Below are 13173 nucleotides of genomic sequence, written 5' to 3' on the forward strand. Positions count from 1 at the left end.
CTCTTCCTTTAAATTCAAATGTACTATACTAACATAGTGTTCAGTTTATGAGTTCTACAATAGCTGCTCCTCACTTTGGCTCCCACTATCTGCACAAATACGACAAACTAGTAAATCAATCTTACAGCTAGCCTTCCTTATCAAGTTGAAGAGCAGGCAGCCAAGTGATTATGCCCTATTTTCACTTTCAATTTAGCATTTATGAGGTAAAATATGGCAAACTGTAAACAGATGGACATTGTTTTGAATGAGTTGGGTTGTAGTGCTAACCATTACCATCCTACCATGACAAGTGATGATAATTAGTGCGAGAACGGGCTTAATCTAATCTTTCAATCTCCTGCGCCCAAACAGACATCTGCATACAGGCGTTGTAGGAAGAATACATTTGTTTTCGGTTTCATGAAGGTCCATTCATCCATTTTGCATCATTCTTCTCATATCCAATCTTTGCACAAACATCTAAGTTATCCATATTTAAAAAGTGATCAAGGAAAAGTAGTTTAGTGACAGTTACAAGCTTGTGGGCCGTGAGATATCATCTCGTAGCAAATGCTGTTACTGGAAAGGTTTGAGGTAGAAATACATAAATGACTACATATGGTATAAGTTTACAGTCCTGCAAATCTAACCAGCAAAGCCAGACATATCCACTGACAAAGGTAATAAACATTACTATAAATATTCAAATTTCATCTTTGCATTTTGTAAATGACTTTGTTCAGGTCAATGTTCTCAGCTCTTTCACTCTCAATGAAGGAGAAAGAGCGAGATCCTCTCTTCATAGACTTACTCCTCCTGAGACACCATGCACTTATAGTCAAGCAAAGGAATGCTTCAGTGCTTTCAGTCGACTCAAACAGCGCTCAGTCTGCACACTGCTCATGGGAATAGTCAGGTAAAACCTTTATATTATCAGGTTTATCACTACAAACAAGGAATGCTGTCTCAAGGACAGCTCAACATTATGCTCTGTAAATACGCTTTTATATATGTACAGTATATATTTCTTTTTAAAATGCTTGAATATTGGATTATGATTGACAGTAATGAGTTATATGACTATAGGCAACAGAACATTCCACCTGTGGATTGAATTTAGTCATTTTTCTGAATACTTATGAGTTGTGAGGAATATTTCTTAATTTCAAGGAATTATCAACAATTTGGTACCACATTTGTACCTTGTTCCTTTTCACAAGATATAACTAGGAGGAAAAACAATAAGCAGGAACGGATGTCTTGGAAAGTGTAATGATGGTAATGTTTTGAATCTAAAGGATGTTTGGCAGCCAACTCTCAAGTCTCAAGACCTTCTCAAGAAGGTTTCCTACAAGCACATGAAGGCATAGCACAAGCAGATTTTTCAAATCAACCCATTCTTTTATATGCATTAACCACACAATGATACTGCGACTGACAAAAATTAACAATGAATTTGATGATTCAAGTGATGGATTACCAATCTCAAGAAAGTTTTAATTATCTGTAATTTTAACAAATGGCTGGCAATAATGCAGAGTAAATTATTCATAGTAAATGGACTAAAACATGCAGAAACAGCAATCTGGCCCTTTAAATGCTCAATTAGTCAATCGCAAATACCGAATGTGCAGGCCAGTAAGAGATGCCTCAACAGGCCTTTAGCTGCCTGACCTGAGCATGAGAGTTAAAATAATTAACAGAGACATCAGCTGAGCCCCAAAGCTTACAATCTACAGTCAACATGAACATATGGAGTTCATCAATGGCTTTAAAAAATCCTACAGTGACTAACTACTAGTACTTACTATTAGTACTTGATATCCTAACATACACAGCTGCTCGCTAACACGGCTGCACAGCATTAAAAAGTTTATAGGCAAATCTAAAGAAAGCACAGTGGGCACTTTCTGAACGAAGGGCTACTCAATAGTAATAAATTAGGATTAAACAATGCCTACTATTACTACAATTTTATCATCTTCTGTAGTTGTGCAAGAATAGCACAGTAGTATATAAGGGGAACATTTTTCGTACACATACATGGGGCTGACAGACACTCGTGCACGTGCATGATGTCTGTGATGGGAACTGGGACTTGGGACATCTATAGTGGAATTACCATATATATGTGTGTGTGTGTGTTGTAAAACGGGGGTGTCAAAGTCCCCTTCCCTTCACACATCCCTCTTCCTTTCCCAGACATTTGGTCTTAACCTTACACTGGTAGGACTGTTGTTAGATTATAGCAGTCATGGGTTTATCAGGGTTTTAACCCCTAATTTTTACCAATTAATATAGGCTTGTGATTTGCACTTATTTCTCTGTGTGTGTGTGTGTGTTGTAAAACAGGGAGGGGTGGTGTTGAAGGTTCCCAAGGGGAAACAGGGGTGTAGATGATACAGCTGCAACATGTTAGTGAGTGATTGAGGCATCCCCATAAGATTATCTGACTATATAAAATAAAAATTATGAAAAGTATCTGGAAGATTTCGCTTGTAATTCATGTATTTAAACATAAATAAGTTTGAAAAACATTTATCTTAAAAAAAAGAGAGAATTTCAGGTGGATCTTTCTCAAAAGCCTCTTCTGAACTACAAGTAAGTGGGGGAAATATGGGAAATGAAAAGAACAAACTTTTCAGTATATATTAACCACCTTCATGGACCTCTTGCATAGATGCTTATTATGTTTTTTCCCAAATTTAATCTTTCATGTCCAATAAATCTTATGAATTGTATATGGTACTTGGAGAATCCCTGTTTAATTTATATTTATTTCAGATTCATTTTGGAGTAGGAGTCTGATTTTGTTACAAAAGATCGATTCCCATGGGTAAACAGGTGTAGAGCACGGGTAGGGCATAAAGTGAAAACATGTCCCAACATGTTAGTAATTGTGACATATCCAACATCACCTTAAGAGTATCTGAGTATATATAATAAAAATTATGAAAAGTGTGAAAAGATCTTGCATGCAGTTCATGTATTTAAACATTTAACAAGCACGTTTTAAAAACGTTGACCTAGACAACAGTGAATATTTTCTAAAAAAGAGGTGCAGATGGATCTTATCTATTAGAATGGGAAATCTTTCTCAAAAACCTCTCCTGACCCACAAGTAACTTAGTACATTATTCAAGTACTGTACTTAAGTAAAGTACAAGTAATTCAAATTTGTATGTATGTAAGTCTTTTCTTTTCATGCCACTTTCTACTTCTACTCCACCACATCTCAGAGGGAAATGTACTTTTTACTTCACTACATTTATTTGATAGTTTTAGTTACTAGTTACTTTACAAATTTTTACACACAAAACATATGAAGAGTAAGATTAAATCTGATGTTTTGTTATAAATTAAACTCCCCAGTTTAGGTTTATACAAGTACAGCTGAAATGATTAGTCGATTAATCAATTAGTCGATTGACAGAAAATTATTTGGCAACTATTTTGATGGTTTAAGTCATTTTTCATGTAAAAACATTTCATGGTTCCAAGTTCTCAAATGTGAAGATTTGCTGATATTCCTTTTAATGATACTTTTTTCTCACTTTTTTCATAATCTTTACAAACCAAACAATCAACTGATTAATGGAGAAGATAATCAGCAGATTAATCCATAATGAAAATAATCTTTAGTTGCAGTCCGATAACAGTATAAGAATTACATGGACATTTTTCTGCTTTGAGTACTTTTACTTTTAATACTTTATGTACATATTTTTACTGAAGTAAGCTTTTTTAATGCAGGACTTCTACTTGTATTTACAGTATTTTTACAGTGCGGTATTAGTACTTTTACTGAAGAATACTTCCTCCACCACAGTTTAAAACATAAATAAGCATATTTTAAAAACACTGACCTTATTTAGCAGTGAATATTTTATAAAAAGAGATGCAGAAGACTCTTGTCTCTTAGAATGTCAAATCTGTTTCAAAAACCCTCTTTTGTATTACATAGGTGTATATGAGACTATAATAAAGAATTAAATGAGAAGTTAAATGGTGCGACAAATGGTCTACAAACTAAACAACAAAGAATAATTTGTAAATTACAACCAGCTGCTGTCAAGTCTACACCATCAGGTATGATAGTCTTAAAAGTGAAAAAGAAGGTGACTATTGCTGTGAAGTTTTAGCATCTGTCTATTAATTTTAATGTACAATTTTCTACGTTGTTTTGAACAGAACAATTTTATGAAGCCCTACAAGTACCATCACAAGATGACAAGATGGGGATTCTTTAATGACGATGACAAAGAAAATACAGCCCAGATGACTGACTAAGCCTCTACCGCCACATTCTATCAACATTTTGAAAGCAATCACATGCATGAGTATTGAAAATTTCAACTCAAGAAAATTTGATTGTTGGGCACTGTCATATTAAACATCTAAGACAGAGACAGCATCACCATCTATATGGAGCCCCTTTTACTAGGAGACTAGTTTTGCATGCATACTTGAAAAGATATATACAAACAATTTCTTAAAAACATTAATGAAAATAATGTTTTAGACACTACTCTAGATATTTGTACAGAACCTGAGAAGATTCTTGGCTGAAGCGACACTCACTGACTTACTAACAGAACCCAACATTGAACAGAGACTAGCGGAAATTCAAGAAACACTCATAAAAATAACAGATTAATCTGCCATTATCGATGCTGTGTATCTGTGGCAACAATCACTGTAGAAAGTAAAATGTGTGCTAATGTTAAGAAAGTTGTTTTCTACAAGTGAATTATCTATCATATTATTTAAACAAGACAGAGGTACCATAACTGTTTGTATGATCTGTTTTATGTACGTGAAAAGATATATACAAAGAATTTCTTAAAAAATATTCATGGCAGTTTTAGATTTCTTAGCATTGTTGGAGAAACACTTACTACTAACACTGAACAGAAGCCAACTGAAATTTCAAGAAACTCTCAAAGAATACAGATGATTCTATCATTATGGCCGATGTGTATCTCTGCCAGCATTTACTGTAGAAAAAAAACACTGTGAAATTATTTGAATGATTATTATGTTAGCTGCTGATTTTTCAGTAAAATGTGTAAAATGTGGACCAATGTTAAAAGAAAGATATTTGACTCGAACATTTGTGATTGTACATTTTTACTATATATTTGATGTGGTTTTAGCCTTACTTTTTTTCTTTTATAAAAGCATGCATTAAAGGCATTAAGTATGAAACTATTTAGGTTTGAAAATGTAATTACACCAGTATTCTATACACAAAATATTACATCAAAATAACTTGTCAAGCTTAATGTACTACAAAAAACAGCTTAACAACAAACATTTTTGTTTAACATATTGCATCTTTTCTGACCATAGTTATACATTTCTTATTACTGGTAAGTTAAATTGTCCATTTGTGTTGACAAGTTTTACAATGACATTTTGAACTATAGACTTCTCTGATGTATATAGTAAATATTTGCAATTTTTGCATCACTACTGTTAAGGTGTGATGATAACACAAAAGATTTGTGTTTGGAGCCGAAAATCTATTTGGTGGTGTACAAGATGTCAACATAACTACTCCTACTGGGGTGAATATACTCAAAAGGTGATGTTAACCAAGCCCACTATATTTGGTTGTTTTTGAAAATTTTGAACATAATGGTCTTAAGTGTATCTTTTTATTGTGCAAAATGCGATACCCAACATGACAGATCAATGAAGGCTATAAAGGACACAATTACAGCTGTAACAGCTCAACGTCTACATACTGTATGGCTATACAACAAAATATAAGTTACTATCAAGTTTTCAATCTAAAACCTGTAAACAGCAGGTCCTTTTTTTTTGCTGCTTGTTTTCACCAACACTGACAAAACTTTCTACACTTTTTGTACCAAAACATGGAGAGGTTTTAAAACATACGGTGGTTTGACAACTTTTTATCAACACTAAGAACACACAAACCACTTTTACCTATCTACTTTTTTACTACTTTCATAGTTTACAGCTTGTTTCTTTAAGGAATGTATCTCTGGTTTCAGTTTTTCTCCATTCACATGCTATATTATGATTTGGCAAATAAATCAACAAAATCGTGTGCATATGCATAATAGACCATTTCTATTAAAAAGTAAATATAAAGAGTGTCTACATGTTACGGTGTCCTTTAACTTTGATGCTAACATAAAACATATGCTAAAATTCAGAACAATCAAAATATTCAACATTTTGTGCATCTTTCAGCACAAATGTTTAGAACGGCCCTATAAACGGGAGAGGTTTGAAATATTTGAGTTCATCAGGCCGTACTGATCTGGGTAAAGGTGCGCATATTCTGGGGTTTGCCTGCTCCAGTTTGTTCTCATCAGCCTCTGGAGTCTGCTCATTTATCAGAGTGTCGAAAGGTTTTCTTTTGAGACCTTCACAGCGCTTGTAAGTCTACCATCTGAATAATGTATCGATACGCGAGAAAATATCAAGAGTTCTCCCCCAATCAATCCACTGGACTACAAAACCAGTGGTAAACCATGTCTCCCATTCTTTAGATGTAATGGGGTAGCATTTATCCTCGTCAGGGGTGCCCCTCCGAGCCTTTTGAATAACACATGCATGCACTATACTATAGTCTGAAAAAGATGTAGGATTAAGGGTGGTAGAGCTCAAGGTCTGTTTCTACACGATAGGTCTCTCCAAACACGGATCCATCCCATTGTGCTGTGCACTCCCCTTTCGAGTTACTTAGCTCTTTACAAATTTTGTTTCTGAAAGGATCCCAGTCTCTGGCAAAAAAATTAATGTGTGGTATAGTGCCACGAAGGAACATTTCATTGGCTTCTCTTTTGTAAAGATAGACTGCTCTTGGTCAAACAAGTATCCTGATACCCTAAAGTCTTCCACATCCCATTCATACTGTGGAACCCATGCCTCTTGTTCCAGAAAATCAGTCAGGTTTTTATGGGATGACTTATTCTTTCTAGGACCCATCAGCAAATCAGCATCAGCAAGATCTATAACGTCGTTTTGGAGTCAAGACCCCTGAATGATTACCTGTATTCTCCATGGCCATGATGTTGACAGAATCAGTGCAAAATGGAAAAGAAGCACGGCAAATCAGTCACTCAATCGAGATACAGCCGCCGTCCAGAATCAATGCAAAATCTCTGTCAAATGTAGTAGCCGTTGTCCCACAGTCACTGATTAGTATATGATCTGCCCCCAAAACGACACTATATAGTTTTAAAGCCACTCCCAAAAAAACACTTACACCAATTTAACAACATCCGGGGCCATCAACAAATGGTCTTTGGAGGGGTGAGGGGTGTGAAAGGAAGGTGTGACCGGACATGTACGCACCCCGAGACATGCACGTCACTCAAGGATGCACGTGCACCACAGGTCATATGCATACATGTGAAGGTCATCGGGTCATGCGCATGCACATGAAGGTCATCAGCTCCATGCACGTGCATGAAAAAGGTACCCCTTATTTTCTTCTTACCACCATTAAACAGGTTTTAAAGCACACACGTTGGATTTGCACATATTACCACTGTATCCACAAAACCAGATATGGAAGCAGTAAATGTCACTTACTGCCCAACAGTAAGTGACAGTAAAAGTAAAAATTCAGAACAGCATTAGAACTGATTTATATTTTAAATATAAGTAATATTGTTTCTAGAGCAGCAACAGTAAAGTTCACAACAGTAAAATCACTATATAAACTCAATAATATATCTCACTGGAAACAAATCTAAAATGTCAATAAAATAAATAGCCTAATATCCCTGACATCAAAATACTGAGTGAAGTTTAGAAAGAATGAAGAACACAGATATCATACAGGAGGAGGAGGGACTGATACTGGAGGACCTCCTGTCCTCTGTCCTCCTCCCCCTGCTGCAGGTATTGCTTGTAGAGTGAGGAGGGGCTGGTTTGGAGGGGGGCTGCTGTCTCAACCCGCAGCTAAGTTTACAAGAATTCGCCATATTTTAAGATTTGTGGCAAACACAGTTAGGCAACATACACGTAGCTTTCAGTTTAGCTTGTTTGTAACAATTAGTTATTAGCTAATATGGACTAAGCAGATGAAAACTCGACTTTTTCAAAACATTACCTTCACTTCACCTGGTTCACTGTATCCACCGCGGCCTCTCTGCTCTGCTGTCCGCTGTGTGTGTGTGTGTGAGTGTAGGAGTAGGAACTGAGGCCCACTCGCAAAGGCGAGAGGACAGAGAAGCTAGTGCAACCATAAAATATTTTTTAACGGGTCTGAATCTGCATGATTCACGTGGGTCACATTTTCAGGTCGGACAATCTGGATTTCTGTATCAATCCGGAAAAATCACGTCCCTGATACATACTGAAAACAAGCTACAAAATGTAATACCTCTGAAAATGGCGTTTAAGACTTGTTAATACTTTTTAAGACCCCTCGGACACCCTCTCATGACTCTGGCCCATGGCATTATACAATGAGGTACCATTTTTTCAACATGGCTTGGCGTGAGCGAGGACAGAGCAGTTCTCCTGACTAATGGAGGAGCAGGAGGCCAGCACACATGCATAAACCAGTTAATGTGCCCACTTACAAACATGGTAGGATCAGGTGTGAGAATTAAGGCAGAAGCTGTATATTTAGCCATATTTTATATATTTTGGTGAAAATATGACTCTTTTGAACATGGATTATGCTGCAAGAGTGATTCAAGAAATTTCCTTAGAAATGTTTTCCCCCACTGTGAAACTTGGTATTGGAATCTATTGTAACCTCTGTCAATCCAGGAAAACCACAGCATTAGATCTCAGTGAGGAGGTGAACTACAAACTACAAAGCTACTTTTCAAGTCTACAGAGGATGTTTCATACTTAAAAGACCATTGGTGTTGCTGAGGAGGAATTAATTCAAAGTTACGAGGAATGTATCTTATCTAAAAACATAAGAAATAAAGCCAAGGATTCTAAAATCTTGTTTTGATTGTGCGAATTTTGGCAATGTCTTAATATATAGTTTCTTCTGAATCGTCTTTTAATAACAATACAGCTCTTTTCAAGAGCACTTATGATAAACTGGCCTTAAATACACTCATTATAAATTCGTCCCTAGAATCTGCCATTTTCCCAAGACTGCAACTGTAAAACCTTTTACTCAAAATACCTAACTTAGACCCTTCCTCTCTTAGTAATGACCGTCCCATTTCAAATCTACCTTCCCTGAGCACGTTTTTAGAGAAGGAAGTGTTTAAACAATTAAACAAACACCTTTCTGAGAATGGTATTCTTGAAAACTTTTAATCTGGCTATTTGTCCGTGAGGCCAGATGACCCAAATACTCTGTCCAATCTAACTAACTTTGTGTCAGCCATTAATGAGTGAATGAGTAAGAACTTCCTAAAGCTAAATGAAGATAAGACTGAGATCCTCCTAGTTGGCCCAAAAAATAAGGGGGATCCTGTTCTTGCTAAACTGGGACATCTGGCCTCGCAGATACTACCACAAGTAAGAAACCTCTGTGTCATTTTAGATTCTGACCTCAATTTTATAGCCCATTTTAATTTGTTGACCAAAACTGCCTTTTATAATCAGCAATATAGCGGAGGTGAGACTGCTGAGCCAGCATGTTCATGCTTTTGTTTCTAGTTGTCTTGACTACTGCAACACTCTATATACTGGCCAACAAAAGCAGCCATTGCAAAACTACAGACCATTCAGAATGCTGCCGTCAGGGTTTTAACAAAAACTAAAATGAGAGATCATATAATTCCTGTTTTACGCAACCTACACTGGCTCCCTGTATCTTTTAGGATTTATCTTAAGTCTTTCTTATCTTAAGCCTAAGTCTTTCTCTTAGTTTTTAAGGCACTTAATGGCCTCACCCCCTTTTATATCACAGACTCCCTATCGTTTTATGATCCTCCACGAACCCTAAGATCCTCCACAGCTGCTCTTTTAACTATTCCCAAGGTCGCCACAAAAACCTTTGGGGGTGTTACTTTTAGCCGCACCGCCCCAAAAATATGGAATACGCTGCCTTTCATTATTGGACTTGCTGACTCAGTGGACAGTTTTAAACGACAACTCAAAACATATCTTTTTAATATAGCCTATAACTAGCAGCTGTCTGTTTTAATCTTTCTAAAGAACCTGTGTTAATGCTATTTTATAAATAGTAACATTTTCTCCCTTCCTCCTTTTGTATGTGTATGGTTTTAAACTTGTGTTTTTGGTGTTTTTGCTAATGAATTGTAAAGCACTTTGAGCTGCATTCTGTGCATGAAAGGTGCTATATAAATAAAGTTATTTCATGCATTCATCAATCCCTAAATAAAACCATGTCTGAAAATGTGTTTATAAATGGGGTAAACTTTAAATAAGCCCAGACTTGCAATTACATCAGCTCTGGACAAGTTTCAAGCCAGCTTTGAGTAACTTGTGTCAGATCATTATTAAATCAAGCTCTCAGTAACCAGCATGCAAACAAGTGAGCCCTGGGAAAGGCGACACAAATTCAAACACTGGCACTGTAAATGCATAGCAATACTTTTCATCTTCAAATTAAAGCATGCAGCAGTCTGTATCTATAACATCAATGAGTCTGAATCTAATATCAAAAAACATCTCACTGACATAAGTGACTGTTACAAATTATTATTATGTGCAAATATTTTTGAATAACGACCAAATGCTTTACTACACAAATCAACTAAATACATTATTACTATGGCATCATATTGACTGAGTCAACAGTGTACTTTTTGTATAGTATTGGGCTTCCTAAGAATCCTGAATTTACTCTTTATCAAAACTTAAAAAGGCTTTATCCATGTTTGCACATTCACTGAATCTGCTTGAGTGACACTTGTAGCTCACCTCAGCCTACTCAAGCAAAAACAGACTAAACTATCTCTAGAGTATCTCAGGCAGAGAATTCACCCTGAAATTTAAAAAACATTTTACATTAAACTACGACGCGTATTAAAGGAGACAGACGAGTAGGTAAAGTATATGCGAGCACTGCAAAGCTCTGAAACCATACTGTTGTCTGACCTGTGAGATGACCTGAATAGCATACTGAGTGAATTTTGTTGTTTTATTTACTCCATAGCTGGGCTGCTGTTGCGCTAAGTTTCCATGCCTGATAAATGACTGTGTAGTTTGAATGGACTCAATACTTAATAAATCTTAACCATTCCCTTGAAATCTGAGTGGTTTCACCAGACCATAAACATCTTTTCACACAATGCCCTCCAAACTTCGGGAGAATGGCCAGCTTTGAGTATATTGTGTGTTTTGTTTGAGGATTTTAATGCTCAACCTGAGGGCACACATCCCCACCCACAACAATATTACACCTACACAGCCCGGAAGAATGCCTAACTCTCTCAACACAGCTTCTGTGAGAAATGTAGCTTAAAATATAAGAAATCCTTATGCCTATTAAAATCAATTAAAACACTTAAGAAAACCCCAACAGTTCACTTTTGAAATCATAAGTGAAGCCTCATTAAGTTTATGAAAATGTCAATCCTAATGTAGACCCATAGAGTTGATCAAAAGGTGCATATGTGCCTTGGATATTCTGCTGGTCAAACCCCATGAGATTGACTTTCAGGCTTACTTTGAATTTATGTTCTCAGCCAACATAGTGCCTCTCTGAAGGAAACTTAAAAAGGATGAAAGTTGGCATCTGTCTGCCACTGAATCGAGATTCTCTGCCACGCTCCGACAGCAGTGTTAAAACGTTGAGGAATGAAACAATGTTCTTTGACAATTTCTGCTGCAGATTCCAGAGGAGCTTCTGCATATGCAAACAATTGCAGAAGCCATAAATGATACACCTTGTATGTCTGAGAAAAGAGCAGTGTGGGTGTAGCACTAATGGAGCACTCTTCTTACAGGCAGTTCTTTCAGATGTCTTATGAAAGCAAACTGCATCTTTGGCAGAGGTAAATACATTGGTGTGTTTGCAGAAACATGAAAAGATTTCAGACTTTTATTCCAAGAATCACTCCAGCTTGTTTTTATGGTTGCCTATGTACAGTACGATGTGTCTGGTCTCTGCTGTAGCTCTTGCACTCCATTTTTAATTTTCTTCCGTAACAAAACAGTTAAATGTTGGAGTAATCTACATATTTCAGCAGTAGCCACTTAACCACTTTAACTGCCACTTTGCCATCCCTTGTCTAACACCACACACTGTGACAGTCAGATACTGCTCATTTCAGCATAGTAAGTCACACTTCCCATAAGCTTAGTGGCTGCAACCCCAGTGATGACTAGCTTAAACAATGACCACAACAAGGCAAATTAGTCCCTTAATCATCACTAAATAAACCCTTTTTTATCCTGCAGTACAGAAGTCATGTTGTCAAGAGTGAAACTGAAAGAACTGGAGTATGTTGCGGCATGTTGGCTCTCGTCACTGACAGAAAAAGGCAGTTTCCCGAACAAAAAGAGACGAGATGAAAACAGCCCGATGGGAAAATTAGTCTGCATATTTCTGAGAGAGCTGTGAGTTGAGATTCGCTACATGCTTTTAATTAATGACGGGGAGGAAGTGGATAGGAGAGGATGGGGGAAGAGCAACTACAGACAATCACAAATATCCAACAACGAGGTCTGAAGGGAACGTAGCAGCAGGCATTGGACTGCCAGCCAAGGGTCTGATTAATGACGGCTCTGTAGTCTGGAGGTGATTTTATTTGCAGTCATACAGCTCTCCCCTCAACCCCCGAGTGGCTCAAAGGTAGATTACTCCTCTACAAATTCACTCATTATAAATCAAACAGGAGACATCCTCTCCAGGAATATCCTAGCTTTATCTAAAACTCAGATGTAAAAACGGGGAAAGAGTAGACAACAGTCTGTAAGAAATATATTAAACTGTATTTATGACAAATTTGTTTGGTTCCCCCTCTGTGCATACTGTATATCCAGTGGAGGTAGAAGTATTCAGATCCTTTACTTTGCAATACCACAATGTAAAACTACTCTGTTACTCTTCCCTGCATTCAAAATCAAAATCAAGTACAGAGATATTTAGGGCAAAATGTACTTGAAGCAACTACAAGGAACTTTCATTTTATGTTGATTTTGGCGGCCCCTGTGGACAAAAGTGGAAGTGTTTCTACCCCCTAATGTCGTAAAGATCTTGATCTGGCTAGCACTTGCATTCGTTTTGGAAGCAAGTGAACGAAAGATGCAACTTAT

At 36.8% G+C, this 13173-nt stretch overlaps 1 protein-coding gene across 9 annotated transcripts in view; it reads right to left on the bottom strand.

The window, feature by feature from the left end:
• Positions 1-13173, bottom strand: part of lrfn1 (leucine rich repeat and fibronectin type III domain containing 1) — a 168660-nt gene that overhangs the window by 62133 nt on the left and 93354 nt on the right. The window contains exon 1 of one of the 9 annotated variants that reach the window (XM_044203096.1): positions 7012-7128. The exons of the other annotated variants lie outside the window; for them this stretch is intronic. The gene's annotated coding sequence lies outside the window, so the exon portion shown is untranslated. Of the gene's footprint in view, positions 1-7011; positions 7129-13173 lie in introns of those variants that run through there. 9 annotated transcript variants of the gene reach the window in all.

This window comes from Siniperca chuatsi, linkage group LG7 (assembly GCF_020085105.1).
Source record: "Siniperca chuatsi isolate FFG_IHB_CAS linkage group LG7, ASM2008510v1, whole genome shotgun sequence".
Lineage (NCBI taxonomy): Eukaryota > Metazoa > Chordata > Actinopteri > Centrarchiformes > Sinipercidae > Siniperca > Siniperca chuatsi.